This window comes from Schistocerca gregaria, chromosome 5 (genome assembly GCF_023897955.1).
Source record: "Schistocerca gregaria isolate iqSchGreg1 chromosome 5, iqSchGreg1.2, whole genome shotgun sequence".
In the NCBI taxonomy this organism is placed as follows: Eukaryota; Metazoa; Arthropoda; class Insecta; order Orthoptera; family Acrididae; genus Schistocerca; species Schistocerca gregaria.
Genome location: NC_064924.1, coordinates 445,304,403 through 445,311,291, shown reverse-complemented (window position 1 = coordinate 445,311,291; position 6,889 = coordinate 445,304,403). Strand labels below are relative to the sequence as shown.

Here is a 6,889-nt window from a genome sequence, read left to right as displayed (position 1 = left end):
ACACATTGACACCGGTGTGTCAGACCCACCATACTTGCTCCGGAAACTGCGAGAGGGCTGTACAAGCAATAATCACACGCACGGCACAGCGGACACACCAGGAACCGCGGTGTTGGCCGTCGAATGGCGCTAGCTGCGCAGCATTTGTGCACCGCCGCCGTCAGTGTCAGCCAGTTTGCCGTGGCATACGGCGCTCCATCGCAGTCTTTAACACTGGTAGCATGCCGCGACAGCGTGCACGTGAACCGTATGTGCAGTTGACGGACTTTGAGTGAGGGCGTATAGTGGGCATGCGGGAGGTCGGGTGGACGTACCGCCGAATTGCTCAACACGTGGGGCCTGAGGTCTCCACAGTACATCGATGTTGTCGCCAGTGGTCGGCGGAAGGTGCACGTGCCCGTCGACCTGGGACCGGACCGCAGCGACGCACGGATGCACGCCAAGACCGTAGGATCCTACGCAGTGCCGTAGGGGACCGCACCGCCACTTCCCAGCAAATTAGGGACACTGTTGCTCCTGCGGTATCGGTGAGGAACATTCGCAACCGTCTCCATGAAGCTGGGCTACTGTCCCGCACACCGTTAGGCCGTCTTCCGCTCACGCCCCAACATCGTGCAGCCCGCCTCCAGTGGTGTCGCGACAGGCGTGAATGGAGGGACGAATGGGGACGTGTCGTCTTCAGCGATGAGAGTCGCATCTGCCTTGGTGCCGATGATGGTCGTATGCGTGTTTGGCGCCGTGCAGGTGAGCGCCACAATCAGGACTGCATACGACCGAGGCACACAGGGCCAACACCCGGCATCATGGTGTGGGGAGCGATCTCCTACACTGGCCGTACACCTCTGGTGATCGTCGAGGGGACACTGAATAGTGCACGGTACATCCAAACCGTCATCGAACCCATCGTTCTACCATTCCTAGACCAGCAAGGGAACTTGCTGTTCCAACAGGACAATGCACGTCCGCATGTATCCCGTGCCACCCAACGTGCTCTAGAAGGTGTAAGTCAACTACCCTGGCCAGCAAGATCTCCGGATCTGTCCCCCATTGAGCATGTTTGGGACTGGATGAAGCGTCGTCTCACGCGGTCTGCACGTCCAGCACAAACGCTGGTCTAACTGAGGCGCCAGGTGGAAATGGCATGCAAGCCGTTCCACAGGACTACATCCAGCATCTCTACGATCGTCTTCATGGGAGAATAGCAGCCTGCATTGCTGCGAAAGGTGGATATACACTGTACTAGTGCCGACATTGTTCATGCTCTGTTGCCTGTGTCTATGTGCCTGTGGTTCTGTCAGTGTGATCATGTGATGTATCTGACCCCAGGAATGTGTCAAAAAAGTTTCCCCTTCCTGGGACAATGAATTCACGGTGTTCTTATTTCAATTTCCAGGAGTGTATTTGTAAAGGAAAATGATATATTTGAAGAATTGTAGTCAGAGAAACAGTTGTTAGGCAACAGTATCTGTATCTTCGAAGGCAGCACTATGGAGTCGTAGAATCTCTGACAGTAAGTAGTGGAAAGATGCGGCGTGTAGCAGGCGATGATCCGTTGAGTGAACAGTGTAGTGCGTGGACGCCACTTTTGGAACTATGTGAGTTGCAGATTTATTACGAGAAGGAATGATGACTCAGAACAATGGTAGGACAGCATATGGACATAAAAAAGTATCTGAAATGAAGATCAAGGTATTATCTGATGGGGTAAAACTTTATTTATATTTTTGTAGACTTGTATTTTTTGTGCGCTTCCCCCTCGCCACTGTCGTGTTTTTGACAATTATTCTCTTGATTGATGTTCTGAGTTGATTTACTGTACTGTGGAAGTTATCAGATTAAATGAACTTTCATACTAGGGTCTGTAATTTTTTCCTTTGATAAGTTCCTTCCTAACTGGATCAACTGTAGTTAGGTTTCAGCAGGATTATTTTAGTTGTTGCGGATTCTTGCTGTTGAAACGTCACATTTGAAAAATTATGAATGACTGTGCTGGAAAACCTTTTACGTTATTTGATTTTCAAACAGCTGAGCAAAACTGAATGTGGTAGTGGTGGTGGTTAGTGTTTAACGTCCCGTCGACAACGAGGTCATTAGAGACGGAGCGCAAGCTCGGGTTAGGGAAGGATTGGTAAGGAAATCGGACGTGCCCTTTCAAAGGAACCATCCCGGCATTTGCCTGAAACGATTTAGGGAAATCACGGAAAACCTAAACCAGAATGACCGGAGACGGGATTGAACCGTCGTCCTCCCGAATGCGAGTCCGGCGTGCTAACCACTGCGCCACCTCGCTCGGTAAACTGAATGTACTCAGACATTTCTCTCTCTGGTCATCTGACACACAATATTTTTAGCGCAACGCAATCTGACTTTCCACAATACCTACAAAAGAATGGCTCTGACTAGCAATAGCCTATACCTGCAATACTACTGCAATACAGCGAGTGCCAATACTGCCAGCTAAATAAAAGATTCTAACTACTGAAGGCACTAACTACTTATAGGCATAGTTAGCAAATGAAAGATTTTGATAGAGAACAAACAATGTATTTATCGTAATAATGTTCAAATTCATTATATATCAGTTCATGACAGCCAGTCTTACAAATTTCCTTTTTCTGACGGAGACACGTCCAGCAACTACCCAACGCTATACGCTGTTCACATCCAAGTGCCCAACACTACACAAGCGAATATTCCAACCATGTCCAACCAGCCACAGACTGCACACAGCACAGTCAGTGATTTTCATACAGAGCGCTACGTGGCGTTACCAACATAAAAACAGCCTACTTTTACACTGTTTCTGCCAGTACTTCATTTTTCAGGTGAGATTCATAATACGTGGTTATTTCGTTTCCTTTGTGCAATGTAGGTTCTGTCAAATTATTCATTTTACCAGTACTCTTTTCATTGCAGACATTTTCGTGTGTTTCATGTTACATTCGTATACAACTTCCCATTAGAGGTTTTTTTTATACAGCTAAGTCTTTTTGAAGCAATTCGCACTGACCAAATCCACTGAGCGTGAATTTATTAGCTTGCTTATTTATTGGCATATGAATGAGATCGGTTTTCATACACACAGTTTCGTGGAAACAGCAATGCTAGATGTCTCGGACGTAAAGTGAGCAACAGCCTATGTCTTGCGTCTGTTGATATGCATATTCTGACGCCTACAGCGCTACATTTTTGCTCTCCTTTTTTTTCTGGACACTTCCCGCTGCGTCAGTACCATGCTGTTAAAATTTGACGTCTTTCTGAGCAGTGGTTGTCTTTCTACAGAGTTTTGAAACTTTAACTTTAATGATAGACAACCTGTATGAAAGTTTATCTTATATCCTTTCGCTCAAATGAAGTTCTCGCAACTCGCTATAAAAGAGTCAAACTCTCTCATCTTTCAGGGTTCCGTGCCTCAGTCGGAACCCTCGCAGGATCATTTTGTTGTCCGACTGTGTCTGTCATACTGTTAAAAACTCTTTATTTTAGGAACGGTCAGACGTGTTAATCTGAAGTTAATGCCACATTGTAAGGTCTGTAGTCATCCGGTGGTGTAAAAATCTGAAGAATTTGAGTCAATGTGTTCAAAAGCTACGGCCATTTGTGTCACATATATTGATACTCGCAGACTCAGTCGTCAAAACCAATAGCGTACTTTCCGTTGACCTAAAACAATGAAATTGGACCAGAAGCAAGGTTTCACACTAGAGCTAAAGGAAAAAAATTCGAAAATTGTTAATATATTATTATCTCAAACTAAGAGAAACTTTTTTATAGTTTGTTTTCCGATGGGCTGTCTGCATATTCATATGTCACATCATTTATGTCACATAATTTTACACACGCAAATTACTCATATAAACCTATAGTTTACTTGCCGTTGACTATCATCACGAACGACGGCAATAAGCAATTTTTCACAGTACAACTAAAAGAAAAAAATTCTAAAAGTATTTTTTTTTCATCAGTCTTCCTACTGGTTTAATGCGGCCAGCCACGAATTCCTGTCCTGTGCTAACCTCTTCATCTCAGAATAGCACTTGCAACCTACGTCCTTTGCTTGACGTATTCCAATCTCTGTCTTCCTCTACAGTTTTTACCCTCTACAGATCCCTCTAATACCACGGAAGTCATTCCCTCATGTCTTAAGAAGATGTTCTATCATCCTGCCCCTTCTCCTTATCAGTGTTTTGCACATATTCCTTTCCTCTCCAATTCTGCGCAAAACCTCCTCATTCCTTATCAGTGCACCTAATTTTCAGCACTCGTCTGTAGCACCACCTCTCAAATACTTCGATTCTCTTCTTTTCCGGTTTTCCCACAGTCCATGTTTCACTACCTGTACTCCAGACGTACATTCTCAGAAATTTCTTCCTCAAGTTAAGACCGATATTCGATTTAGTAGCCTCCTCTTGGCCAGGAATTCCCCTCTTACCATTCCTAGTCTGCTTTTGACGTCCTCCTTGCTCTGTCTGCCATAGGTTATTTTACTGTCTAGGTAGCAGAATTCCTTAACGTCTTCTACTTCGTGACCATCAATCCTGATGTTAAGTTACTAGCTGTTCTCATTTCTACTACTTCTCATTACCGTAATCGTTCTTCGATTTATTCTCAATCCATACTCTGTACTCATTACACTGTTCACTCTATTCAGCATATCATGTAATTCTTATTCACTTTCACCTACCATAGGAATGTCATCAGCTAATCGTATCATTAATATCCTTTCACCTTGAATTTCAATTCAACTCCCGAACCTTTCTTTTATTTCCATCACTGCTTCCTCGATGTACAGATTGAACAGTAGGGCTGAAAGGCTATATCCTTGACTTACACCCTTTTTAATACGAGCACATCGTTCTTGGTTGTCCACTCTTATTATTCCCTCTTGGCGTTTGTACATATTGTATGTGACCCGTCTCTCCCTATAGCTTACCCTTACCTTTCTCAGAATTTCGAACATCTTGCACCATTTTACATTCCAGAAGGCTTTTTCCAGATCGACAAATCTTGTGAACGTATCTTGATTTTTCTTTAGTCTTGCTTCCATTATTAACCGCAACGTCAGAATTGCCTCTCTCGTGCCTTTAGCTTTCCTAAAGCCAAACTGATCGTCATCTACCGCTTCCTCAGTTTTCTTTTCCATTCTTCTGTATAATATTAACAAGCAACTAGGATGCATGAGCTGTTACGCGGATTGTGGGGTAATTCCTGCGCTTGTCAGCTCTTGCCGTCTTCGGAATTGTGTGGATGATGCTTTTCCGTAAGTCAGATGGTCAGATGGTATGTCGCCAGACTCATACATTCAACACACCAAGGTGAATAGTCGTTTTCTGTCACTTCCCCCAACAATTTTAAAAATTCTGGTATGTTATCTACCCCTTCTGCCTTTTTTTAAATCTTAAGTCCTGCAAAGGTTTTTTAAATTCTGATTCTAACACTGGATCCCCTATTTCTTGTAAATCGACTTCTATTTCTTCTTCTATCACATCAGACAAATCTTTCCCCTCATAGTGGTTTTCAGAGTGTTCTTTCCACCTATCCGCTCTCTCTTCTACATTTAACAGTGGAATTTCCGTTCAATCTCAATATTATCAACCTTGCTTTTAATGTCACCGAAGGTTGTTCTGACTTTCCTTATGGTAAGACTGTCCTTATGACAATCATTTCTTTTTCAGTGTCTTCACATTTTTCCTGCAGCCATTTAGTCTTAGCTTCCATGCACTTCCTATTTATTTAATTCATCAGCGCCTTGTATTTCTGTATTCCCGAGTTTCCCGGACGCTTTTGTACTTCCTCCTTTCATTGATCAACTGAAGTATTTCATATGCTACCCATGGTTTATTCGCGGTTACTTTCTTTGTATCCCCTACCAATATTTTGTGAAGGCAGTTCTTAGAGATGTCCATTACTCTTCAACTGTCCTGCTTACTGAGCTATTCCTCATTGCTGTATCTATAGCCTTAGAGAACTTCAACGCTATCTCGCCATTCCTTAGTACTTCCGTATCCCACTTCCTAGCGTATTGATTCTTCCTGACTAACTTCATCCTATTCTTCATCACTACTATATTGTGATCTGAGTCTAAGTGTGCTGCTGGGTACGGCTTACAACCCAGTATCTGATTTCGGAATCATTGCCTGACCATGATGTAATCTAACTGAAATCTTCCCGTATTTCCCGGCCTTTTCCAAGTGTGCCTCCTCCTCATGTGATTCTGGAACAGAGTATTCTCTATTACTAGCTGAAACGTGTTACAGAATTCAATTAGTCTTTCTCATCTCTCATTCCTTGTCCCAAGCCCATACTCTCCTGTAACCTTTTCTTCTACTCCTTCCCCTACAACTGCAGTCCAATTTCCCATGACTATTAGATTAACATATTCCTTTACATACTGTATCACCCTTTCAATATCACCATACAGTTTCTCTACCTCTTCATCTTCAGCTTGCGACGTCGGCATGTGTACCTGAACTATCGCTGTCGGTGTTGGTTTGCTGTGTAGTCTGATAAGAAGCACCCAACCACTGAATTGTTGACAGTAACTCACTCTCTGCCCTACCTTTCATTTCACAACAAAATTCTAATCCAGTTATACCATTTTCTACTGTTATTGATATTACGCTATACTCATCTGACTAGATACCCTTTTATTCTTTCCAGATCAATTCACTGACTCCTAATACACTCCTGGAAATGGAAAAAAGAACACATTGACACCGGTGTGTCAGACCCACCATACTTGTTCCGGACACTGCGAGAGGGCTGTACAAGCAATGATCACACGCACGGCACACCGGACACACCAGGAACCGCGGTGTTGGCCGTCGAATGGCGCTAGCTGCGCAGCATTTGTGCACCGCCGCCGTCAGTGTCAGCCAGTTTGCCGTGG

General features: G+C 43.9%; 1 non-coding gene across 1 annotated transcript; it reads right to left on the bottom strand.

The window, feature by feature from the left end:
• Nucleotides 1-2,217: 2,217 nt before the first annotated feature.
• On the bottom strand, nucleotides 2,218-2,291 carry Trnaa-cgc (transfer RNA alanine (anticodon CGC)). The gene has a single exon. It is a non-coding gene; the product is annotated as a tRNA-Ala (tRNA).
• Nucleotides 2,292-6,889: the final 4,598 nt, after the last annotated feature.